This window comes from Balaenoptera physalus, assembly GCF_965194825.1.
Source record: "Balaenoptera physalus genome assembly, chromosome: 1".
Taxonomy (NCBI): Eukaryota; Metazoa; Chordata; class Mammalia; order Artiodactyla; family Balaenopteridae; genus Balaenoptera; species Balaenoptera physalus.
The window spans coordinates 159,633,826-159,660,927 of NC_138882.1; the positions used below are offsets into that span (position 1 = coordinate 159,633,826).

Here is a 27,102-nt window from a genome sequence, read left to right on the forward strand (position 1 = left end):
GACATTTTTAGCAGTTCCAGAGTCACGTGGAACCAAATAGGCCTATCTGTCTCTGCTTTGGGCTTGCCAAGCAACCAAAAAGGATATGGCAGGGACCATTTGCACAGGCTGGCTAAATCTTACTCATCCTTTAAGACTCTGAATTCTTTCTTCCAGGGAGCCTTTCCCGACTCCTCCAGACTGCACTAGGTGCCTCCTCTGCATTCCCACAGCTTCTTGTGCTACCTCTGGTCACACAGTATTATAATTGCCTATCATGTGTCTGTTGCTCTCTTTAGAATGTAAATTTCTTGAGGTCAGGGAGTAACTTGTTTACTGCTATAGCCCCAGTGTCTAGCAGAGGGCATAGCCCAAAGTAAGAGGATAGTAGTAGTAAAAGTAGGAACCAAAAGATATTCCTTGAATGAATGAATAAGTGATCACTGACCTTGCTAAACCCCCAGAAGATGCAGATGTTAGCTGGGAGACGTTGAGGGGGTTTTGTCTGGTTCCTTGCCCCTACCTCGCCCCTGGTCTGGTCTGGTCATCTATCCTATTGTATATGCTCTTCTTCCCTTGCTCCTCTTCCTTGCATAAGGAGGACCCCCTCACACAGCACTGGCTCCCTGACGCGTGACATATACACTCAGGTAGAATTCATAAGGGTGACATGTTCATGCCCACATGCCCTTGCCATCTTCCCTTCTCCCTCTACTCTGCTGGCAGAAACTCAGATTGGCATTGCCCGTTCCACATGGCCTCCTGCCAGCTCCAGGTTCTTGTGAAACAGGAGCCAGGCTGGTGCCCTGACCCCTATTGTGATGGATGCTATTTACTGTCTCTAGCAATAGAGGGGGCCTGGATTGAGCCAGACATGGCTCTTGGGTGGCCAATGGCAAACATCTGCAAGACAGCCAGGAGGAGGTCAGCCTGTGGGTAGTCTAGGCTCACACTTGGGCTCTAGCTGGAACCAAGGGCTCTGGGCCAAGGCATAATCAAGCTCACTGAGTTTTGGGCATGGACCCTAAATGCTTGGCCCCATGAGCATTTGCTCCAGCCAAGTGCACCAGCCAGACTGTTGAGAGGCTGGTGCGGCTTCAGGGGTCACAGCTATTTCACACCATTGACCTTGGCTGCCCCAAACACAACTGCAACCTCTCTCCTCTTAGCTAAGTTTCCCTCCTCCCTTAGCTAATGACTTCCAGACAGTGCCCTGTGCTGGGCCAGGCCAGTGGTGGGTAGGATGGGTGGGCTTCCCAGAGTTCCCTGGGATTAGGCTTTATTATGAACTGCAGAAAAGGGCCCAGTTCAGGACAATATCCACATATAGACATGCACACATATCCTCTTAAATGTCTGGACACACACACGCACGTGTGGGCACTGGCACACACACGTGCTTGGACAAGTGTGGGTATTTGTTCCCATCTAGATAAACACACGTGAGCACACGTATATATGCAAGTGTAGACTGAGTACCCCCGGACACTCTCCCCACACACTTCATTCTCCCCCAGTGTCTTCCTTGCTTTGGAGCCAAAATGCTAGGACTGGACTGTTTAAAGCAAATCCAAGTGTGCTTTACCCCCTGCTGGCTCTGACGATGGGCTTATAAAAATGAAGTGGGAACCTCCGCAGCTGTGGGCAGTAAATCCTGAAGCGCCGAGGAGGGCAGCGTTACCTGCCTTCTAAGCTCATGGGGGGAAGTTGGGGCACTGATTACAAGTGCCTGCAGAGCTGGATGGGCAGTGGGCCAGCTTCTTGGCCTTGGGCGCTGCCTGCTAGCCTAGCCCCGGCCAGCTGTATCCCACTGACCTCTGGGGTCCAGAGACCCAGAGCCCACGGGGTGTGCCAGGACCAAGAGAGGAGGAGAGAGAAGTGGAGGGCTGGGGGTGTGCAAGGGCTGGGGTGGGCAGAGTGAGCAAGACAGCCACGTGCTGCTAAGGCTGAGGGGAGCCCTTGCATCTGGAGATCAATTAGCATCAATTACTGACTTCATTTAATTGTCGTCCAAGATGAATTTGTCATTTTTAGCTGAGAATTAATGGGAGACCTTCACCTCTCCCTGGCACCAGCCGCGGAGTCAACAGCGGTCACCTCAGCCCGCTAGGAGCCCTGAATCCTGCTTGGGGATGGGGCCAGGCAGGGGCAGGCAGCTAGTGGGGCTTCTGCTCTCTGGGCAAGCTCTGGCCTGCCCCAGGCCCAGCCAGCCTGGCCCACTGTAGCCCAGGGCCAAGGTGGGGGCCGTGAATCCTGCGGAGCAGTTCTTTGTAGCCTCTGGCTTCAGCCAGAAATTAATTTGCTGGGCTGAGCATGTTTACCTTTTCCCAGCAAAGCCGAGACAGTAAACAGCGGACCGGCGGCTGAAATTGAATTGATAACTGCATCAACGTGCCAGATAACGCCTAAAATAATACGCCGATAAGGAAATTCGATTTGATTTGCTGCTGCGCATCAGATTGGCCCCATCTGTAGCTGCCTGTAATCATTTTCAATTGCGTTGGGAAGCCTTATTTGTCCTTAAATATTTCTGTCATTTTTCATTGCTGGCGACAGATCCTTGGGCAGGTGGCAGGGGTGCGCTGCCTCTGTGGGCTCGGGGCGGCGGCCCGAGGAGGAGGGGTGGCGGGGACTTGTGGGGAAGGAGGCAGGGAGCAGGCAGCCGGGCGGTGACAGCTGTTCCTCCAATCAATCACGCTGTCGACAGGGAGGGACGACTGGCTGGCAGAAATTGAGTTTGCCTCACAGGGGACGATTGAGCAAATTAATAGCCCATTAGCCAAGCAGTGACCTGAGAAATGAAGGTGCAGGGGTTCCTGCTCACTCAGGCCGGCTGGGGTGGGGCAGGGCAGGAAGAGGGTTTGGGGAGGAGAGAACTGGGGAGGAGGTGTGGGAAGAAGAGGGAGGGACGTGAGGATGGGATGGGGAACATGCATGTGGGAGGTGGGCTGGGGAGTAGATGGTACTGGAGGAGCGATGTCAAGTGGGGGAGGTGGGCTAGAGACGCAGACAGTCCTAGGAGAGATGCTGGGAAAGGAGGGGATGGAGGAGGCTCTTGACCATCTTCCCATCACGCTCTCTGGGACTGAGTACCATGCCAATAAAATCCTCTCCATCCTCGCTCCCTAGATACTCCCTTTACTTCCTCTCTTCACTTTCCCGGAAAGCTGGTATATTCCCCAGAGACACCACTTCCCGGCAGTCCTCTCCAGTGCTGGCTGTTTTTCTGCCAACTCCAGGTTCCTCAGGCCAGGAGGTGGGGTCAGTGTCTTCCTTAGTGCTCACTGCCGCTTTCAGACCACTGCTTCTCCACCCATTGGGCTCTGAGCGCAAGTACCACGCTGCATCCCTCATCACTGTTATCCCCCTTCTCCACATCTGCCAAGGACTTTGACACTCACCTGTCACCCCGAGCCCTGTCACTGCCCTGACCTCCTCAGCTCCTGTTATTTTTTCCTGTATTCCACTTCCCCCTGGAGGACCTTGTCAACAACCTAAATTGTTCTGTGAAAGAACTCCCTCTCCCCCAGCCCTCTCATGGCCTTGTACCCATCACACTTGCTTCTCTCTCTCGATCCTCCTCCCACCTCCTGAGACCACTTACTCATGGATTCTAGCCTGGACCCCAGGGCGCATCACTGCAACACCCTCTTGTCAACATATTCAACCTCTTTACTTCCTTTGCCTTCTCCACAACCCAGCTAATCTCCTTTTTGTCTCAGACACGCAGGCGGCTCAGCGCAGCTGGGGAAAATCGCAAAACCACGCAGAGATGTGCCAATAAAAATTCATAGTTTCCAATCTCAGCACTACTAAGCAATCCTCTTCCATGCCCTTGGTCAGCTCTGTCTCCCCTTCCCACAGAGACAATCCAATAATATTTTACTGTCTCGAGTCCCCCTCCCCATCTTCCGTCCCTCTCTCTCTTTCTAGGTGGCGTCACTGCCTACTTCACTCAGAAATTTGAAGTCCTTAGGCACAAATTCCCTCAACTTCCAGACCCAAACTCACTTCCTTGTTTCCTCTTCCAGTTTCAGGGCAAGAGGTATTCACCATCCTGTTTTACCTTAATCCCTTCTCCTGGACTCAGAATCCCATTCCTGCCCACATTCCTCAGGAAGCTGTCCTGTTCTCCCCTCTCTCCTGCGTCCTCCCCTTTCCCTCCTCATGCTTCCCTCCATCAGCATATACGTCCTCGAGTCTCCCCCGTTACAACAGTATCAACAATGCATCCCTCTCTTTCTTATGGCACCTTGTAGCTAATGCCCTTTCCTTCTGCTTCCCTTTTCACCTAAGATGCTCCAAGGAGTCTTGCTTGCTGTCCATACTCCTTTATCTTCCAAGCACTTATAAACTCATTGCAGTCTGATTTTCATCCCCCTCACCCTACTCTCAATCAGTCTGCTCTCAGTCAGATCCTTGATGGTCATCGTTTGCCAAATATGATGGAACTGCAGCTATATTCATTTATTAATTCGATACATATGTATTGGGTGTTTTCCATGTGTGAAGCACTACACCAAGGTCTAAGGATACCACGAAATCTATGTCCTTATGGAGCTTGCAAAGCAGTGAGGAAGCATGCAATAAAATAATTTTACAAATAATTGTAACGTTGCAGTTGTGTCAAAGAGAGGTGAACAGGGTTACGGGAGCCTATAATATGGAGATTTGCCCTGCTCAGAGGAATCCAGAAAGGCTTCACTGAGAAAGAGACACAAGCTGAGATGTGATGGATAAGTAGGAGTTGAATAGATGAGGAGGAAGGGAAGTGATAACATTGATCAAATACTTACCATGTGCCAGGCATTGTGCCATTCCTCACCACCCCCTTCATTTTATAAATGAGGACACAGAGGCATAAGAAGTTCTGTAACTTGCCATGGTTACCCGGTGAGTGGTGTTGCTGGACTTTCCACCCAGGCAGTGCTATAGTGGAGCCCCTGCTCTCAACCACTCTCCTTCCTCTGATGTTAGCTGTCATCCTCGCCATCATCCACTCCCCTCTCTGCACACTCTCAGCGTGATCTCTACTCTGGTTTCATTTCCTCAATTTGTACCTCCAGTCCTGAACCTTATGAATCACTGTACACCAGATTCTCTACGTGGATGTCCCACAGGCTCTTCAAGCTCAACGTGCCTGAAACAAGACTTATCTTCCTCTAGACCTGCCCTCCTCCTGTTTTTCAACTTCAGTGGCTGGCACCAGCACCCACAGAATTCCCTGAATCGGCAATCTGGACTCTTACTCTCGACTCAGGCCCCTACGTGCAGTAAATCAACATCGTAGCTGTTTTTACCTCCTAAGTACCCTGGAACCATCTTCTTTTCTGCAGTGCCCTCGTTCAGGCATCATCATCTCCAGTCTTTACTCTTAAGTTTCCTAATGCATCTCTCTCCCCTCTTATCCATTTCTATCTCTACAGCTAGAAGGATATTCCAAAAACACAAATTGCATCCTATCATTCAGCTACTTAAGACCCTTCCTTGGCTCCCAAAGCCCACAGCATAAATCCTGAACTCCTTATCAGACAGTCTCTCTCCAGTCTCATATCCCTTCCAGCAATACCGTGTGCTATGTATGGCTGGACAAGACCTAGCTGTTCACTTATAATTCTCACTGCCAATAATGCCCATGACATCCATCTCCCCATGGGCAACTTGTAACTCCTATTTATTCTTTAAGACCACACTCAGACAATACTTCCTCTCTGAAGCTTTCCCTGATAGGGAATTCCTCTTTTTCATGTTATACTTCTTATATGTCTACACCTTGATTATTGCACACATCAGATAATATTGCAATTATTTCTTTATCCATCTGTCTCTCCTGGTAGACTCTGAGCTCCTTGAGGGCAGGGAAATTATCTGACTCATCCTGGTACACTCAGGACCCTGAAGAAGGTCTGGCACAGAGTGGTAGTGACTGTTGAATGATTCAGTGACCCAGTTAATGGGAGAAGGACTTAAAGGGACAGAAGGGGAGGGAAAGATGGGGCGGGTGGGGGTGAGAGAGGTGGGAAGAGGGGAAGGAAGGCAATTGAGGTGATGCTGAAAATTCCTTTTGCTTAAATGAAGCCTGGCTTTCATGGTCAATGAGAGGCAGAGGCCGCAAGGGTTTCAAAAGGCAGAGGCTCTCAAAAGACAGAAGCTCCATAACTACTGTCCCACAATACCAAGTGTTCATAGACTTGGTGGGAAGAGAGTGGGCTGTGGCCACCAGACAGTAAAATCCCACGTCTGGAAACACTGACAGACAGACATACCCCCCAGGACAGGCAGATACCCACGTGCTCAGGGAGGGTCCCCAGTAGCCTCCCCTGTAACAGGGCCCTCTGCGGCCTCTGTGCTGGCCTGCCACCCCACCCGGAACCCCTGGCTGCTCTTTCTCAGCAATTTCCCTACCCGAGAAAGCTCTAAGGGTTTCAATTACTGGCGCGTGGGATTTAGTGCCCTGGGCTTCTCTGACTGGAGGAGATTTATTTGAAGGTTTAGTGTCGTGGAGAATTCACGTCTTCACTCCCAGGAGCCCAGCTTCCGTCCTGAGCCCCTAAATCAGGAACCAAGATGGGCTATTGTCACTTACCGCATTAGCCTCGTTAGCGGACCAGGAGGGGTGATTAATAGCAATGCACACACAGCCATCCTGCTCGCTGGCTCTGCCGCTGCGCCTGACCTGGGGAGGGGGTGGGGAGAGGCTGAGCCGGCTCCAGGATAAGTAAGGAGACGGGCTAGAGCCCCCGCCCCTGCCAGGCAGGGCGGTCCCTGTGGCCCTTCCAGATCTGGGGACAGTTCAAAGGTTAGCAAGCCTAGCCAGAGACAGCCCAGCTGGAGGCCTCTGGGCCTAACTCGTGGAGGGGGCAAGAGAGTGGGTGTGTGCGGGAAGGCGGGAGGAAAGGGTGGGTGTGTTTATTTCAATTCCCAAGTGCTCTTTGAGTGCTTACTTACTACGGAGGCCAGTGGGCATGGGACACAAGGGCACATTGAGAGAGGGAAGTATGGGGGGAGGGGTGAATGATGGAGGTTTCTATGAGAGAGAAAGAGGGAGAGAGAGAGAGAGGTGTATCTCTGTGATGAAGCAGAGAGGAATACGTGTGGGAGAGGAGTGCATATATAAGGAGAGAGATGGTGGGAGAGAGAAGAGTGGTTGTGTGTTTTCTCTTTTTTCCTCTGTCTCTGCAAATTCTTCCCTCCATAATCCTGTCCCCCCAAAATTTTTGGAGTCAGGCTAACGTGGGTTTGGCTTTCAGTTTTGGGTACTTCATGCATTTATTTATCTGTTCATTTACCAAGTTGTTACTGAGCATCTACTGGCTTTTACCTTTCTGTGCCTCATTCTTCTTACCTGTAAAACGGAGATTAATAGGGTGGTTATGATAACTCAGTGATGTAACTTATTAAAAAGTCTTGTAAGCGCACAGAATCAGGAGCCAGATGTGCCCTGGCACCAGGGGGGCGTCAGGACCAGAGGGGGGGTCAGGAAATGGTAGTTAAAGAGCTAGGGCTCCTCTGCCAATCCTCTCTCCCTCTCCTCTTTCCACCTCTCTTCTCTCTCTCCATCACCCTCTCTCAATCACAGCTGAGCCATAGTATTAATTATTAGAACCAATTGACTGTTTAGACTCTGATGTTTTAACTAATCACCACTAATGCAGACACTGGTGGGCAATCACAATCATTTAGTTCTCAGGCAAACCCCTCCTCAGAGCTGAGAGCAGACTAGAGGGGCATCCAGCAATAATTGAGATTTGGGAATGATGGGAGAGGGGATGACTGCTGCCCAGAAGGAGGCCCCTCTCTCGATCCTGGTGGCCCTGGCCCAGCGGCCTGGCACCCAGGGGGCCCTCTGGACCAGCCTGGTCCCCTGGGGCGAGTCTCTTGAGCCCTGTCCTGGAGGTGGGCTGGCTTCCTTCCCCATCCTTTTACTCCTCTGCCCTATGGCCTTAGCCTCCTGCTTTAACTTAGAATTCTGTCATGGGAGTCTCCTCCAGCAACCACCACCCTGGACCAGAAGTAGTCCAGCGACTCCCCTTCCCTGAGTTGCTTTTCAATTGTTGTAGCTCCTAAAAGCCTGCTTCCAGGAAGAGTTGTTTAGACAAGGGTTCAAGTCCCACTGGGGCATCTGCTGGATGCTGATTGGGAGGGGAAGCTGCACCCTGTCCATTTTGGCTGAGGACCTAAGAGAAGAGTGCAAACATGCGTTCTGTGCTGTTGAGTGTGGAGAGAACGCCAGGGCTGGGATGTGACCTGAGTTCTATGTGCCTGAGGACACCTGCTCACCTGTCCTGCTTTCTTCACACGGAGGCCCCAGAGCCTCAGCCTGCACATAGCCCTGCTCCACCCTGAGGCCCTGGCCCATCCTACACCTGCTGCAGCCTTGCTGGGGAAGCCAGACCCCCAGAACTGCGGAATGCCAGCTTCAGGGTGGAGGCCAGGCAGAGCAGGACCATAGGGTCCAGATGTCCTGGAGGGGGCAGCCTAGATGCCTGTGGCCAGTAGGTGTCGCTGTGGCTCCAGCACTGGGAGGGGTTGTCAGGCAGGGGGCCCTGGAGCGGGCCGAGGGGCTGGGTGTCCTTTGGCCTCTCCCACCCCTACCTCGGGCCTTCCTGCTAGGAAAACTTCCCCAGTGCTTCTCAAACTGGAAGTGTCTGTGGACCACCCTTTGAGGACCGAGACCGAGACCGTAACCTCTACGGCTCCCTAGTCGGGGGACACTGACTCAGCTCCCTTCCAAAGCCAACGCTCACCCTCACTCCTATTTCCTCAGTAAAGCTCCCAGACCAGAGGCCAAGGGTAACTATTAGGATCCCGTTTTTTTGGAGATGGGCTCAGCTGGATTGCATGAAGTAGGCAGTTTCTAGGGAAACCCTGAGGCAAAACCTAACCCCAGTCCTCTGAGTCAACTCAGCCCTACCTCCTAGCTCAAATCCTAAACGTCAATCTAAACTTGAATCAATCCTAATTCCCCCTAATAATCCCAGCTACCACCTTCAGAGCTATATCTCGATGCCAACCTCAGCCCAGTTCTTGTGCCCCCTTAAGTCCAGCACTTGTGCTACTCGTTGCTTCAGTTCTATCCCAAGACTGAGTGTCCTCTCTGACAACCTCCAGGTCCTCTGCTATCCTTTCTTCTAGATACCAGCCTGAGCCAGGACAGCGGGGCGCTAGGATCGGTGGACATATGCCTCCAACAAGCTCATCCAGACCTCAGCAATGTTCAGGCATTTGCCCCCAGGCAGAGAGAAAAAGCAATTCAGCTGTCCGGTTGAGAATAGGCATCCCACACTCTTCCTGGAAGGCCCCTTGCTGTTGGGGAAACGTGTCTTACCCCATGTTTTCTGTTCTAAGGGCTCCATTTCCTGGATGTGGGGTAGGCGGGGAGGAAGCATGTACACTAGCCCAACCCTGACTGCAGGTGAACAGGGAGGATGTGTGTACGTGTGTGTGAGTGTGTGGGGTGAAGTGAAGAGAACGGTGAGTGGTGGGGTAGGGCAGGCAAAGCACTCTCGAGGGCTTCTCTTCTAAATCAAGTCTTCTCTAAGGAGACTTCCTCTTTCCCAGCCCCGTCTACTCTCTGGCCCTCCTGGGCACAACAGAAGCTGATTCTTGCAGGGGTGATAGTTATATGACCTGGACTATAAGGATTTACCCCTTCCAAGTCTGACATGTTGTGATTTTTTAAGTAGGAATGCAGTTTTGAATAGGAGCAATTTGGCCTTGCCCTGGTGGGCTACACACCGTGACCCACTCCCCAAGTCTGTAGTAGAGGAGATGGGTCCAATCAGAGAAGAACCATCTCTCACACTGAGGCGTCGTGTAATAAAAAAAATACTCCTGCATGTACCAAACCCTTCTGCCTTTAAAAAGCACCCCCCCCACCACCAACTTACAAATATCTCTATTTAGGAAAACGGTCTCTGAATTTATAAAGTACTTCTACATTTACAAAATATATCTATAGTTTCACAAGTCACTTTCTCATCAACCATTTAAATAAAAAAGATCCTTTGAATACCTTGGGAAAGTTACTTAACTTCTCTGTACCTTAATTTTCTCATCTGTAAAATGGAAAGACTAAAAGTACTTATTTCATAAGGCTACGCTTAAGTTATTCGAATAGTGCCTGGCACATATAAGCCCTCTTTGTCAAGTGTTCGCTATTATTATTATTAATATCCTGGGATATTAAGCACCTTAGATAGGGACAGCTTCTTTAGATAGGGAAAGGTAAAAGTACTTGTCTGTTGCTAGTAAGCTTAAAAGTGAAACTTTTGGCTCCTATAGTCCAGTGCTGTGTTCTGTCGACTACACTAAAAACATCTGGCCAAAGTAATCCATATCAGGAAGCAAAGACTGACTGCGTAGGTCTGTAGGTCCAACGGTCTCCTGCCCACTGCTAAGTCTAGTGCATGGGAGGGAACAGGCAGGGGGGGCCTCGTCTCCCTTTGTTGAATTGTGGGAATTAATGGGGGTCTGTGTAGGGGGAGGAGACTGGGTAGGTTCTGTTCCTGGAACTGTTCTGTGGGTGCCTACTGGGCTTCCATGACCCAGAGGAGACACTTACCAGGGCAGCTCTGGACCCAGTGCCCCCACCAGAAACATCTCCTCTCCCCTCAAGCTTGTGGCCTCCTCATCTCTTTCCACATTGGCATCCCCTCCACCTGCGCTCTCTGCATTCTGTCCTGGTGGCTCAGTCGTAGGCAGAATCCCGGGGCCAGGGCTGAGCTGAAGGTAGGGAGCGGGAGTTAGGGAGGAGCCTGGGAAGGTGGCACATGAGTTCTGGGGTCAGACAGACCTGGTCTTGAAACCCAACTTTGCACTAGTAACCATGTACCCTTTGGTACCTTGCTCTATCTCAGTCTTCATTTCCTCATCCCTAGAGACTGAGGATGATAATACTGGCACCCAGGTTGCTTTACCAAGTGAATGAGAAGAGTGTGCCTGAACCTGAACCTGAAACCCAGAGACTTGCACAGAGTAGGTCTTGGCATGTCTTCCTGACCTGCTGGGGAGCATCTGTGGACCTGGGAGTGCAGGGGGACCAGGAGCCTTGGGAGGCTCTGCCCAGAGGCTCTAGAACCCCTCCTTCCGGGCGGGCCTAGCCCTCCCCCAGGCATAGCGGTCAGCGGTCATCAGGACAACACAGGCCAGTGTCATGAGGAAGGCAGCTGCGTGGGGGGTTGGGTTGGAGGTTATGTGCAAAGAGGGCCAGAGACAGCGGGGCAGCCGGGAGGCCTGGCCAGGCACAGCCTGGTACCAGCTGCGCCATGGGCCTCTGAGCCCAGCCTCAACCAGCAGGCCCTGGCTGAAAGCCACAGCCCCAGGCTCCCGTGTCCCAGTTCTCAGTTCTAATTGTGGAGCGGGGCTGAGGGAGGATCTGGGTGAAGACTACCCTGGCTCAGGCTGGAATGCTCAAGGGAGACTCTGCCCTCTCTCCTTCTGTCCATTGGTCTGTCCCTTCCTTTCTCTTTCTCTCATTTTTATCATGAGCAGTTCCAAACTTAGTCCTGGAACACCCTCAAAGTTTGGGAGCCAGTGCTCTGGGGGTTGTGGAGAGAAGTGCAGCCCAGGCTCCAAAGCTATCAGGCTGGGTACAGCAGATACCACTACGAGGCTGAAGTGAGAAGGGCTAAGGGGGACAGTGAGGTCGCAATGTGCAGGAGTGGAGGGCTTCCTGGAGGAGGGGGCGCCGGAAGTCTGGAGTGTAGGATGGCAAGAGAAGGAAGGGTGGAGCCATGACCAAGATAGAGGCTGAGAAACAGCCTAGCAGGGCTAGTGTGTGGCTGGAATAGAAGGAGGATGGAGGGAGTACTGGAGTCTGGGAGATAAAGGTTGCTGGGGGCTCCCCTGGTCCTTTGTTCTGTAGGCATTAGGGGCCCAGGGTGCACTGTCAGGCAGGGATAACACGACCTTGGCATGTCAGAGCCGGGAGGACTCATAGACCTCCTCCATGTTATTGAGCCCTCTCAGTGTTTAGACAGGGAACTGAGGCTGGTGACTAGAATAGCCCTTTGTGGAAGGGCATGTCTCGGCCATGTCTGTAACCACACCCTAAAAGCTGGTCCTGGCCCAGTGCAAAGCGTCCTGAGCCCTGTGCTTGGTGAGGGAGCTGGGATTATTACCCCCATTTCACTGACCGGGGAACCCAAACTCAGAGGAGTCAAGCGAGATACGGGAAGTCCCACCGCCAGCACATCATGGAGCGGGGACCTGAAGGGCCCGGTTCCTCAGCAAGGCCTGCGGGGCGCTCCCGTGGAGACCACTGCATGCCCAGCCAGCCTCCTGCCTCACCGCTTCTTGCCCTCACACCGATGCTCTGGTCACACAGAGTTCCTTCGGTTTCTCAACCGGGCCATTTCCTCTCGCCTTTGGGCTTTACACTTTGTTTCCTCTGCCTGGAACACCGCCTTTCAGAGCTCAGCTTCAAGGTGAGCTCCTCTAGAAGCGGTACCCTCCGGACCTTTGGGTTCTGTGTCCCCATAGCCTCCTGGCCTCACCTGTCACACTGTGATTACACATTACTCCTCTATTTTCTCAGCAGGCCTGGCGCAGTGGATGATGTCAAACGAGAGAATGAGCGGAGGGGTGGCTACCGCCCGCCCCGGCCTTCCTATTCTCTGCCTCTGGTGTCAGCAGCATCCCTCCCCACGGCCCCCTGAGCTAGCAACCCTGGGAGAGCGTCTGGGCTCCAAGAACAGAGATGGTGCTGATACGGCCCTGGGCCTGCTGGGAGCAGGCATTCCGGAGGGGGCTGGTGGAGAAAGCAGAGACTCACTCGAGTTCAAGTTCAATGCAAGACCTAGCCTAGAGCAGGTAGTCCTCAGGGCCACAGTGGAAGGCCCTATTGGGTTGGGAAAGCACCAAGGAAGAGTGGGGCTCCTAAAGGCTGGGAAGGGGTCATTGAGAGGAAGGCCCCAATGGATAGGGAATACCCAGATTCAGGGAGAGCAGAGGACTGTAAGTCTGGGAGCAGGGGGACATGTGGGAGCAACGACGGACAGAGGAAGGCATTCAGCCCCCTAGCTAGACTCCTTGTCCAGCAGGGCCTGGGCTGCCCGCCCTACCACGGGCATCATGTTGGTGATTGTCCGAGGAGTCTGGCCCTTCTAACATGAAGAGTGGATGAGCTGGGATGTCATAAACCATGCCTGAGAGTGCTAGCACCAGGTGCCTGCTCCCCAGCTTAGGGCTTCCCACAGGAAATGCATTTTCCGAGGACCATGCCCCATTGGAGGGACCAGCACCCTCACGGTCACAGAGCCACACACATCAGCCCCATTGTGCTTTGTCCATCCTGGTCATACCTCGGTCCTCATATCTGGCTTTGCCTTGGGCCCATGACCTTCACCTGTTTCTCCTCCAGCACTTTGCCTCTTAACTTGCACCAGGGTTCACAGCCTGCACACTTATCCTTGAAGCCTTAACTTAAACCAACTGATTGTGTGCACCCCTTTTCCCTGCACTATACCCCCACCAGACCGGGAGCTCCCTGAGGGCAGTGGTCTGATCTTAGAATCATCTTGTTCTTTCTGGTTCCCAGTGTAGATGTTGTTTTTAATATATATTAAATTTAACTATTGGGAGAGACAGAGAAGTGTAAGACACAGGGATGGGGATTTTGACTTTTTTAAATCTGTTTTGTCACACGTAAAGAGGAGACAGTAATCCCGTCGCCTGCGACTCTTGAGAAACATAAGTGAGATTAAGGTTGACATTACTACATGTTTAGGAGGTGGATGTTCTTCTTATTTCTATTTCACAGATAAGCACACTGGGGCTCAGAAAAGCTTGATGACTTGTCCAAGCTCGCACAGCAGTGAAGTGGAGGGGCTGGGATTCAAATGAATGCTCCCCCCACTGTACCACTCTCTCCGGCTTCCTGGGGGATGTGAGGTTCCGTTGGAGGTCGGGATGTGTAAGTCATGTCAGGGAGTCAGGAAAGGCTTCTTTCCTGGGTTTAGAGTTCAGCCTGAAGCACCCAGCCTGGCAGAGTGAGTCAGAAAGGAGAAATAGTGGGAAGAGGCATGCCTGAAGCCAGGGGACTCTTCAGGGAGAAGACGTGGCCTTGTCCTCTCCTTATACATTCTGGGAGAGGAGGCGGCCTCAGGCACCAGAAAGGCAGTGTGAGGGCTGGTAGAGAAGTGCACGGTGGTGAGGGAGGCCTGAGGTCACAGGGTCTGAAGGTGGGAGGGCCATGGGAGATGGCTGGCAGAGGTGACTCCGTCCTGCCCCCGTACTCTTCACACCCTGGTCCCCCAGGCAGGGATGGGGGTTGGCCACCTGCCACCCTCCTCACACCTGGGCTGGGGCCTGGCCCCTAGGCAGCCCTAGGCTCCAGACACCTCTGCCCCCTGGCCCGGCGGCAGGCCCAGCTGGCTCACCTTCTCAATCAATACTGCGCTCTTAATGGGCCCAGCCACCAGCACCAACCAGGGGCATTAAATGTTAATTATATCTATTTGGATTTGAAAAATTTTATTACTCCAGTTAATTATGGCTGGAGTCATAAAAAGGTTTCAGAGTGAAAGGGCTGCCTTATTGGGGCCACTTTCCCCAAGACAGATTGGAAAGGAAAAGAAGAAATAAAAGCATCTGGCTCAAAGGGCTGGGCGCTCCATATCCACCAGGCTGGGAGCCCTGGGCTCAGGACCCACATCCTCCAGCTTCAGGTGAGCCTGAAGTGCGGCTCACCCGCCCACAGTGCAGGGGCCCAGAATACTGGAGAGGCCAGTCCTGGGAGGGCAGGGCCACGGCCCCAGCCCCAGTGTGAATGGTGCTGTCAGTAGAGAAGGGTACCCTGCCAGTGGAGGCTGCAGGGAAACTGCAACCCTGCTGAGAACAGACAGGCTCTTTGCGATCTAGGATTGCAGGATATGCCCAGGGCTCCTCTCCAAGTGGTCCTAATACTGGGAACTCCTCCATCCCAGCACCCCACCCTGGCCTGGCCCCACCCAACTCAGTCTGATTGCTTCCTGCTGGGCCGCTTATGATTCACGGGCCTGACCTTGGGCTATAAAGTGTTCACTCTAGCGGGCACAGAGGCAGGATTTACAGCCCTGGGGTCAGTTGTAGGCAATGACACACACAATAGCTGACGCACAAGGGTGCCCCATTCCCGGCCCACACATAACTCTCTCTTGCACACACAGGTACACACACACACACACACACACACACACACACACACACACACACATCTTGACAGAGACAGGAATGCCCATGCATGCCTAGGAGCTATCTGCCTCACGCATCCGGTAATGGGAGTTCCATTTGTGGAGCAAGTGCTGTGTATAAGGTGCTTTACAAGCATTTGTCTAAGCCTTAACGCTGATCCTGTAAGGTCGAAGCTAGTGTTACTCATTTTATAGAAGAGGAAGCAAGCTAAGGCTCAGGCAGGTTAAGTGATTTGAGCACATGTGCCCTACAGGAGAACCAGCTCTACAGAGAACCCCACATGCCGACTGTTAGCCAGGGAAATAGTAATTCCACGGGAGAGCTGGGCTGCAACAGCCTGGAGGGGGTCAGAGAGGCCAGACCATCCTCTCTGCCTCTACCCCATCCGAGGAGCTGGAGGCTGGTTCAGAGGGAGAGACAATCCTCCGGAGGCCGACTTGCCCCCCTCTTCACCCTGCAAGGTGGTAGAAGGGGGAATAAAAACCAGGAGAGGAACGCCTTAAGCCAGAAATGAGATTGGAATTTCAAATTGCGTAAACTTTTAAAAAGCAGAAGTAATTGGGACTTAGCAGGGGAATTTGCCCATATTGTTCAGGTTTCAACTACCCATCCAAGAAAGGATATTTGACAAGGTATAGCTGGTAGAGATTGGCGGGGGTAAAGATTTCAATTTGTACCTCTCAAGTTGAGCTACTCAATGAACTGTTTTTATAATTATTGTTGTCACTATTACTCTGTTGCTGAGACGACCACGTAAAAGGAGTCCCCCCCACTCTTCTCTTCAACTCAAATGCCATTTCCCTCTACTTGGTTCCTTCCATCTACCAGGCCTCAGAATCTCTGCCTTTCCTCCAAAACCAGTGCCTACTGCCCTCTAGAGCCGTTCCCACTGTCCTTGGAGGGGCTTCACCCTCACATCTACTCCTCTGACTCTTGGGTGTCGCCCTTAGGTTAGTCCTTTCTCTTCCCCTTTCAAACTTGTGTGTAACTTCTCTCTTAAAATGGCCAGCCCTGGGACTTCCCTGGTGGTCCAGTGGGTAGGATTCTGCGCTCCCAATGCTGGGGGCCTGGGTTCAATCCCTGGTCAGGGAACTAGATCCCACATGCCGCAACTAAGAGTTTGCATGCCGCAACTAAAGATCCCGCATGCTGCAACTAACACCCGGCACAGCCAAATAAATAAATAAATAAATATTTAAAAAAATAATTAAAAAAAAAAATGGCCAGCCCTTCCCTTGATCTTGCTGCTCCTGGTCCCTCCCTCCCTTCCTAATCTTCTTCCATCTTCTCATCTGCCTCCTGGAATAAGGGACCTCATGGCCTCCTTCTCATAGCATCTGTGGCTTTCCCTCAAGGCTCCTGCTCTGCCATCTATCCTCTTCCTGTCCCTCCCTCCTCTTCAGTGGACCTGACTCCCGTACTTTGTCGCCTCTTCCCAGTTCCTCTGTAACTCTTCTGCTCTCTGCTCTTGGAGAATCTCTCTTCTTACCCTTGAGGACTTCAACTTCCCTTCCCAAACCTGCCTCTAATTAGATGTCTGTCCAGAACTCCATCTGAATTGTCAACTGCCCAAAGGACATATCCATGATGGAAATAATTATCTTCTCTTCAAAACAGCTTCGTTTCCTCCACTTCATTTCTATCTGTTAAATAACTGTTGTTGGGCTTCCTGGTGGTGCAGTGGTTAAGAACCCTCCTGCCAATGCAGGGGACACGGGTTCGAGCCCTGGTCCAGGAAGATCCCATATGCCGCGGAGCAGCTAAGCCCATGAGCCACAACTACCGAGCCTGCGCTCTAGAGTCCGTGAGCCAAAACTACTGAGCCCTCGTGCCGCAATTACTGAAGCCCACGTGCCACAACTACTAAAGCCCGCGCACCTAGAGCCTGTGCTCCGCAGCAAGAGAAGCCACTGCAATGAGAAGCCCGCGCACCGCAACAAAGAGTAGCCCCTGCTCACCGCAACTAGAGAAATCCCGCATGCAGCAACAAAGACCCAGTGCAGCCAAAAATAAATAAATAAATTAAATTAAAAAACCAAACTATTGCTCTGGTCCCCTAGCCTCCCCAAACACAGAACAAACTGATTAAATGAACACACTGAGCAAAGATTTTCCAGGTAACTACCATGTGCCAAGCCCAAATAGCCCAGGGTGGTGGGAGTGAGGGGGAGGCAGGAAAAACAGGGAGGTAGCTGATGCCACTGAGAGTGAAGGCTCTGGAATCAGGTAGATTTGGGTCCAAAGCCTGGCCCGACCACTTGCCAGCTGTGTGCTATTAGATGAATTATGTAATGTGAATGTAGCTAGAGCACTTGCTATGAGCCTCCATAATTCACTTCACCCTCACAACCATCTTCACAACGATACTATGATCATTCCATTTTAGAGGTCAGAAAGCCAGGCTCAGAGAGGTTAAGGAACTTGCCCAGTATGAACCCAGGTGGGCTGGCAGCCTGTGCTTATGCTAAATTTAACCTCTCAGGTTCTCAGTTTTGTTCTTTTTTGCTTACTATTGTGTCACCAGCATCTAGGAACCCATTAAGTATCTGTTGGGTGAAAGAATACAAATAAAGGAGTAAAATACATCTATTGGACTTGACAGTATATTGTATTTGAGTAGTTGCTGGATCTTGGCAAGAGCAGGGTCAGGGAGCAGCAGGGACATACGTGAAGCTGCAGGTGTTTAAGGAATCAAAGGGAGGGAAAGAGTGGACAAGCCATTCAAGAACCAGAAGGAAGGAGCAAGAGTGGCACAGGGTTGTTTTGCATAATGACTATCGTGTGTTTCTTTTCAGTGTTTGGAAGACATTTGGGGCTCCAGAGAGAGGATCGTTGCTGGAGCTAGGCCTCAGAGGGGACATGAGGAAATGGGATCCCAAGCACCAGGAGAGGGAACAATTCCTGCCCACGGGGGACATTAATCTGTTGGAGGGAGAGATGGGTTAAACAGACAGAGGCAGCCTTACTACGGAAGAGCTGAGCTAGAGGAAAGCCTCAGGGGCTGGGGAGCCAGGAGAAGGGAGATGCCTCCTTACGACCATCTTTGCTGGGAGCCAGGTGGCCTGGAGAGCAGGTAGGTATCTGAGCTTTTTTCTTCTACTTTTCCCCAGGATGCCTAGAGCCAGCTCTAGAGAGAGGGGCTTGGGTGGCTGGATTAGAAGTGGCTACTTCTGGCTGTGTCAAGACAAGCCTGCAGGGAGATTTACACCTGAGCCCCAAATCCCATTCCTGCTGGTACCAGCAAACTACTAAGGGACAGTAGCAGTCCCTGCTGGGGGAGCCAACTTCTGTTTCCAGAGCTGGAGCCAGCTAGGTTTTCTCAAGTGAAGCAATAAAAGAGGAAAATCAACATCCCAATGATCTTGTTTATGGTGCTAAGTAAGCTGTACAGCTTAATCCCTTCGAGGTTAATGAATTTACAACTTGCTTTGGAATTTGACAAGGGCCGTAAAAGAGGAATGAAGCTCTGGGCAGCTCCTGCCCTAGCGGCTGCTTAGGGTTAGACTAGCCTGGCCTGGCCAGCCCTGGTGAAGGAGGGGAGAAGATTTCAGTGGTGGGTTCATGGCCAGTTGTCTGGGCTCTGAACTGAATGGGCTGAAAGAGGGACCATGCATGGGCCAAAGGATGCTTTCTGTAAGCCTGGCGCAGGCCGGACTGAGCTGGAGCCCCCAGGCCCTCAGGACCTCTGCATCTTGGGCAAGTCATTTAACCTCTCTCAGCCTCATCCGTAAGAGAGATTAGTACCTTCTACCTCCTATTGTAGCTGAAAGGATGAAAGCTACTGCATGTAAAGAAATGAGCATTAGTCCTCAGTAAGTGTTAACTATGTAATTATCATTTTACTCTGTCTTACTTCGTAATTTGCTGTTTACTTTTCTATGTCTCTTACCATTTATCCATCCATTCAGAAATCCAATAAATCTTCATTGAGAAGTTACACTGGGTGCCAGGCCCTGTGTCAGACACAATTTAGTGTGAGAGGCACACACCTTAAAACACATTAAAAATCAAGGGAGGCCAGTGCTGGAGAGGAGGAAGTACACGTTACTCTGAAAGCACAAAGAAGGGAGTGACTAAGCCGCCTCTCTAGTCTAAGCCAGTTTGAATAATGCCTTGTATGATAGAGCCCTTGGCAGGTCACGGAATACTTTCTTGTGATTAATTCTTTTGATTCTCACAACAATCCCATAATGCCCACAATTTCTAAATCAAAAATTAGAACCCAGTGTGATCACCTGGTGCGATAATAGGTCGAAACATTTGGAATTGGGGCAGTTTAGAAAATCTAGGACGTGTTGAGTTTCGTAAGCAGAGAGGGCAGGGATTTCTAGTATCTCTATGTGAACAGTTAGGAAAATGAAGCTAAAATTGTCAGTGGGAGAAAGGAGACTTCATCTCGTTCATTCACTGATTACTTTGTGAGGCTGCCAAGGTCAAGGGCTCTGCTGCTTACTTCTGGGTACACATGCCGAATACAGAACCTCGCAGAGATTAGGGCCTCAAAAAATGTTTCGCAAATGAATAAACGAATCTTTGTATAAATGTATCTATCTGCTGCTAGGAGCAAAACTCCTCAAAAGAGATGTCAACAGTCACCATTTTCTCTTCCTTCCCTCCAATCCTCTCTTGAAAGTGCTCTTGCCAGGGTGGCCAAAGATGCCTGGTTTACCAGTTCCGATGGTTAAGTCTCTGTAATCCTCATCGATTCTATTGGCAGCCACTTCACTGTAGATCACTCCCTCCTTCTTAAACACTTATTTCACTCGGCTTCCTTTACAACACACTCTCCTGTTTTCTTCTTGCCTCACTGGACACTCCTTCTTAGCCTCCGTGCTGGAGGCCCCGCCTTTTCCCATCCTCTAAACACTGGAGTGCAAGAATAGATTTAGGAGAAGGTGTGCATGAGTGTGTGAGTGGGCCGACCCCACAGTTCAGGGTCCAGGGCCTTCTCTTCTTATGCTGGGGTGCTGGTTTCTCAGGCTTCCCCTCAGGGAGTATCTCTTTCCTGTTCCCCTCCTCCTACCTCACTGGCCCCCGGTTTTAGTGTTTGCAAAGTCATCTCTCTTCCTCTGTCTGTCCTCATTCTTCTGCTCTGCCACTAGCTTTCTCTGTGATCTACTGGTAACTCTCAACAGACAAACCAAAAGCCCCAGGGTCAGGCTGCTCTCATTTAGCTGGGAAGGGGGTCACCTCTCAAGGTGAGTGCCGAGTGTTTCGTGTATAGCTCATCCTTGGCCACACCAGTGCTGACAGATACTGCCCGTTCCCGTGGACCTGGCTAATGGGCGCAGCTGCTTCATCCCCAGAGACGAAATCTAAGAGCATACACAACACAAGAGTGGAGTAAGAAGACAGGCCCAGGCCCCCACTTTGGCAAAGAGGAATGAATAAGATACTAGGAGACCCCAGGTTCTATCCAGGGTCCCCAAGGAAGGCCCAGGATCCTGCCCAATGTGGCCTCCCAGACCTCCTTCTTCCCCCACATCCTTCACCTCCTCATAGCATCCACTCTGTACTCTCAGCTCTTTCTCCAGAGCCTCTCAACTCTCATTCTCTCTGCCCAGAGGATGATACTCTTAGAAAAACACTGAGGCTGTGGGTCTGTCTTTCCCCTTCCCATGCACTCCAGACCCCGAAGCCAAGGTTGCCTGGCCAGAGACTTCATTTTCTCTGGATCTCACTCCTCCTTACTCCTCAGGCATGTGTGAGAGGGAGCTTGGCCAAAGCAAGGATTCCCTGGTTAGCACCCTGGGGAGTCCTTTTGCTCTCTAGGGAGGGTCCCTGTGGGCTCCGCCTGTCCAGCTGGCCCTGCTACAGGGGACAGGCAGTTGGGACCCCTCCTGCAGGCGTAGAGGCTGAAACAGGCTAATGAATCCTGATGGGAGAAGTGACCTTTTCCAAATGCCACATGTCATTGGATTTTATATCACACAAGGACAATGTGCCATGGGTATTAAAATCGTTTTTCCAATAGTTATATATGTGTGTGAGTGTGGTGCACAGTCTGTATGACGAGAGGAAAATCCTAATGAAGATGTTCTCAGATGAGCCTTCCCTCCTCAGCCCCAGACAGCCAGTCCTTCAGGACACTCCCTGCCTCAGCCAGGGTTAGGCCCTAGACCTCAGCTCTTGAGCATAGGTGTGCCTTTCTCCCATGAAGTTCCCCTGGCCCAGACCCTGGCTCTGGACCTGGCCTTGGCTCCACTTCCTGGCCTAGGAAGGTCTACCCAACGTTAGAGGAAAAGCAAGACTTGAAGGAGCCAGTGACCCACCCAACTGGTCACCCACCCACATGGTGGTAGCAGACCCACCATGCTGGTCTTCTCTCCTGGGTCTCCTGGAGAAGCTGGAGGATGCTTTGGACAGGAAGGACACGTACCAGAGAGAGCAGGCCAGGTGGCAAGTGTGGTACTCAGAGGCTTTCAGAACTCTGAAGGCCAGGAGAGGCTGGACTTAGAGCCAAGAACCCCAGATTATTCTGTTTAAAGCCTCAAAGTTCTCATGGTCCAGCCCATCTTCACAATATCCCTGACAGGTGGCCCGCCTAAACACCTCCAAGGCCAGGAGACTCCAGGCATCCCCAGGTATCATGTCTGCTCTGCAGAGTTTTGGCTGTTTAGAAAGTTAACATAGAGGCTGAACTAAAATCTATTTCTCTGGAAGTTCCACCTACTGGTCTGTATATAACTGCTTGGGCTCAGACAGAAAAGGTTTGATCTCTGTTCTACACAATAGCCTTTTGGGAATCTGAAAACATTAATAATGTCCCTTGATGTCTTCTTTTCTCTAGATTGAGCATTTCTAGTCCATTTGATGGTTCCCACTATGACCCAACTTCAAGTATCATAACCTATCGGCACTCCAGTTCTGTTCCACTGAGAATGTTATGTCCATTTTCTATCATCACGGTAGGAAAAGTAAGTCTGTATGGTAAAGGGGGAAAAAGCAAGCATCCAGAGTCAGAGCCCAAGGTTCAAAATCTCAGCCTCATTATTTAACAGCGATACGAATTTGAGTAAGGTACTTCACCTTTTGGAGATTTCATTTCTCTATTATAACACTAGGTAGAGGAACAACCTCCCCATTGGAACAAGTTCTTCAGGATGTGGTCCAAGGACAGACCAGGATGTTAGTGGAGACCTGCCCAAGCAGAGGAGGTCCACAGAGGTCCTAGGATGAGGAGAGAGGCAGAAACAGCAAACAATATCCACAAACAGCTGCTTGTCCCAGACAAGCGTCCAGAATTAACTGCCCCAAATCCTAGTAAATAGCTTCAAACATGCAGTCTGTCCCCATTCCTGCCCTTCATGCTCAAATGAGCCCACGTGTAAGAGGCTGCTTGTCTCAGTGATGGAGCCCCTCCCTTTGCAGGCCCCACAGCACCAGCACTCAAGGCTCAGACTGGGGCTCCTCAAGCCTGGGGAGAGATTAAGATCCAGCCTTGCCCTTCCTGCTGAAGCAACTAGTGCTGATTCCCAAAACGCCTCTGTATCTTTGGCTTGCTCAGACTCTTCAGTAGTCTGGCTTTGGATCTTGGTCCAACCACTTGCTAACTGTGTGATCTTGGCCAAGTTACCTAACCCTCCGCACCTGTTCCTTCATCTGAAATATTTACCTACCTCACGGTTGTTACAAGGCTTATGTGGTTTACGCGTGTAAAACACTTGGAACAAAAAATGTTGGGCACACGGTAAGCATTCAACAATATTAGCTATTATTATTATTCTGCTCCCAGGACAGTTGTGAAGGTCATGGGTGCTAAATAATAGGAATTGTGTCATTCTTGGCAGACTGTCAAGTTCTGTGTTCTGCGGCAGGGTGGGGGTGGGGGGGCTTGATTAGAGCTGTTGATCAGCGCCTAGTCTCCCACGTTGGATGTAGGCCCCCAAGTTAATCTGACCAATGCAGAGTGGAGCAGAGCTATCTGTCCCCTCCATTGTTCTGGCATCCAGATGATACCAGCTGCTTGTGGGTAGCCATAGTACTTGTTGGATTCTTCTGAATTTACTATCAAAAATCCCCCTGAGCCTCTTTAGCTTTGTCTCCCTTCCCTCTGCATGTACTCAAATTCAAATATTTATCCTGGTTGCATTTCATCTGGCTGGAAGATTCTACCCCTTATTCGAGCCAATCAAGATCATTTGATATTCTGATTCAGTCATTGTTTCTCCTAGGATCATGTCTTCTGCAGGTCTCATCAACATGGTTTCAGGTCCTTTGTGATATTCCATAGCTCAGAGCCAGCAGAGAGAAAACAGAGCCTCTGCCTGGCAGCCGAGTGTCTCAGTCCTCCTTGTTCACCTGGTTAGTTCATTCTCACCCTCCAGGACCTAACTCCAATGTCAACCTTCCTTGAGAACCCCTGGATCAATATTTAGTTTAAAGAACATTTGTCAGAACACTTTATACCTACTCAGAAGGCTGTAACCAAAAAGCTAGTAACAAGTGTAGGTGAGGATGTAGAGAAACTGGAACCCTCATTATTTGCTGGTGGGATTGTAATTTTCACTTGGTATATAGTCAAGAGAATGGAAAACATACTTCTACACAAAAACATGAATGTGAATGTCCATAGCAGCATTATGCATCATAGTCGAAAAGTGGAAAAAACCCAAATGCCTTTCAACTGATAAACGGATAAATAATAGGATATTATTCGGTCATGAAAAGGAATGAAGTACTGACACATGCTACAGCATGGATAAACCTTGAAAACATGCTCCATGAAAGAAGCCAGGCACACACATAAAAACACATATTGAAGAATTCCATTGCTATGAGTAGGCAAACTTATAGAGAGAGCTGTTCGGTGGTTGCTTAGGGCTGTGGAGGGGGAAGAGGGGGACTGACTGCTAATGGGGTTTCTTTTAGGAGGGACAAAATGTTCTAAAATTAGATTGTGGTATTGGTTGCACAGTTCTGTGAATATACCAAAAAAACAAAAACAAAAACACTCTACCACACATTAAATTGTACACTTTAAATTATATGGTATGTGAATTATATCTCAATAATGCTGTTAAAAATTTTTATCAATCAGGCATCTACTACATGTTAGATATTCATTGCAGCAGGGCTAGGGTGCTGGGAAAGAGATTGGGAAAGGGTGGTAAGGGAGCGTTCCCTGGAGTTAATGATTCGTGAGCTCTGTCTTTACGGAGGAGTAGAAATTAGGCCAAGAAGTAGAGACAAGCATACTCTCAGCTGAGAAACAGTAGAGCAAAAAGCATGAGGTTTGTTGTCAGACTGCCAAGATCTGAACCCTAACATTTACTAGCTGCGTGACCTTGGTAAGTTACTTAGCCTCTCTGTGCCTCAGTTTCTTCATCTGTAAAAGGGGGACAGTTGTAGCATAGAATGGGTAGTATATTATAGAGTCATATAGTATAGTACAGGTCATGGTGATGATGAAATGAGTTAACTTATATAAAGTGCTTAGAACAGAGACAGATACATAACAAGGCCTCAATACATACTAGCTATGTTGGCTATTGGGTTCAGCCTGATTTGGTGTGAAAGGATAAGACATAGAATGAAGGGAGATGAGGAAGGAAAGGTAGAGATCTGACAACAGGGGGACTTGTACGCAGGCAGAGGAGCATGATCCTGAGCAAGAGGAGGTAGTCCTCTAGGAAAAAGAGAAGGAGAGAAGAAAGAGTCTAAGTGGAGTCGAAGGGAGAGGCTCAAAGTTGAGGGATGGCATGTAGGTGTCCTGGTTTTCTAGATAAAGTAGGCTGCAAGAGCGATAGAGGGATAGAAGAGGGTCAACACAGAGACGTAGATGATTTGGAAGACGTGTCTGCAGAGTTGTATAATTTTGCTCAGTAGCTCTCAGCTCTGGGCATAGAGATAGAGCATGGCAACGATACAGAGTCAGGGCTGTGCTGAGTAGTGTTACAGGGCAGGTGCAGCGGTGAGTCTGGGTAAAGAAACAGCAAGCAGGTTTTACACTGGGAGAAAATGTTAGAACTGGGTACTGGCGATCTTGATGAGGTCAAAGAGGAGGTGTTCAACTGTGAATTAATTTATTCAATTATTCATTCCCTCATGCAAACCATATTTATTGGAAACCAGTCGTGTGCCAGGGATACAGGGGTGAAACCTGACGGATGCTGTCTTTGCCTCTCGGGTGGGAGTACTGGTGTGAAAGAGGGGAAAGAATAGTTTGCTGGAGTGACATTTTCAGAGGTAATGCAGTTTTATCTAAAACCTTTTATCTAAAATCCTTTAAGTAGCTTCCCATTGTACATCCAAACTTTTTGCCATAGGCTATGAGGCCCACATATTCTGGCTTTTTGCTGCCTCTCTGACTTCTTGTACCACTTTCCCCTTTCTACATCCTAGCTACTCTGGCCTCCTTATCAGGTCCTATTCCACCCAGTTCTTTCCTTTCTTAGGATCCTTCTTTGCATGTCTGACTCCATTTCATCTATCAGTTCTCAACGTGAATGTTACATGTAACGTGGAGTCCTTTCCTGTATCATCCTATATAAAGGAGTCTCTCCCGCCACATTATCTTATCATACTATTTATTTCCTTCATAATACATAATATGCTCTCTTCATTATCTTGTATTTTTTTCATCATCTGTTTCCTGCCTCTAAAGCAAAAGCTCTTTGACAACAGGGTTTTGTTCACCACTCTGGTGATGAGAAGAGAGTAGATGCTTACTAAATATGTGTGAAATGAATGAATGACATTAGATCAGAGATGGACAAATACAATGGTGGGAAAGGTCACCGAAGTTAAGGAGGTCAAGACCCAAGAATTGAGGTACTGGATGGCTCATCATTTCACGGGCCCTGAGATTCCTAAGATGAGGGAAGGAGACGGGCTAGAGAAGACTGATACAGGTATACATGTCGGGGAACAACAAAGAAGGTGGTAGATTATGAAGATAGCAAGTGATACATGGTCTAGCCAATTGGCAAGAGCTAGCTTGAAGGGAAAGGGGATTTTCTTTTTACACGGGGGTAGACTCGTGACAGTCTGGAAGTGCCGCAGGAGAGGAGAATGAGGCTGGGATCTTGGGAGAATGAACGGCCTCTATTGAAGAGAGCTGTAGGAGAAGCAGAAGCCTTTGAAGAGAGTTGAATTTCAGTTAAGTTGGGAAGTAGAGGGAATATTAAGAAGCCAAGGTTTGTGGCTTCAGGTGGCAGAGAGGAAAAGCTGGGAGGGGAGGTGGCTGTGGGTAAGGGGAGGGAGTGCACAGTGGTTCGGGGATGAAAATACAGGGGAGAAGTCTGCAGGGGCTTGTACCTGGGCAGTGACCAAGGAAGACTAGGATGTGAAACCCAATAGGAATGACAATCCTAGGCTTCCACACGGAGCTTTGGGATCAAGATCATTGGAAGGGTGGAGTGAGCTCGCTTTGCAGGGGCAGAGTGGGGTGTCGGAGACAGTGTTACTCAAGCAGCCCCAACTAGTCACATCTCTGCTTTACGTTCTCCCAGCACCTTGCTTACCTCCATGTGCGCACGGAAACTTGGCAAACGCCCAACTCCTTACCCTCCCATCAGCTCCTGGGGCCTGTCCCCACTGGTTTGCAGTGCCATCTTTGTCCCCTTTCCCAGAAGTGAGCCTACAGCAGGGAAGGCAGAGTGAGGTGAGGTGAGGAGGCTGACGGCGCCTTTAGCCTGGCTCCGGTCAGCCAAGCTCGCCTGGCCCAGCCCAACCCAGCCCCGCGGTCAGCACAGCAACTGTCGGCTGAAATAACAAGTCAGAGACGAAAAAACTGGCCAGCCCTTTTTGTTTACTCAGCTTTTTTCCCCCCCTTTTTCTTTGGACAATGCTCTGCTGGGCTGGGGCTGTCCCGCTGGGTTGTTGCTGGAGCTCCCCCGCCAAGATGGAGCCCAGCTGCTCAGCTGTTTACAAGGCGAATCCGGTTTACACTGGGGCCCATCCTGTTCTGGCTGGGCCAGGAACTCGAGTCAGAGACCAGCCAGTGGC

General features: G+C 50.4%; 1 protein-coding gene across 3 annotated transcripts in view; it reads right to left on the minus strand.

Moving 5' to 3' along the window:
- RNF220 (ring finger protein 220) overlaps window positions 1–27,102 on the minus strand; it is a 216,615-nt gene that overhangs the window by 45,067 nt on the left and 144,446 nt on the right. The window lies entirely within an intron of this gene.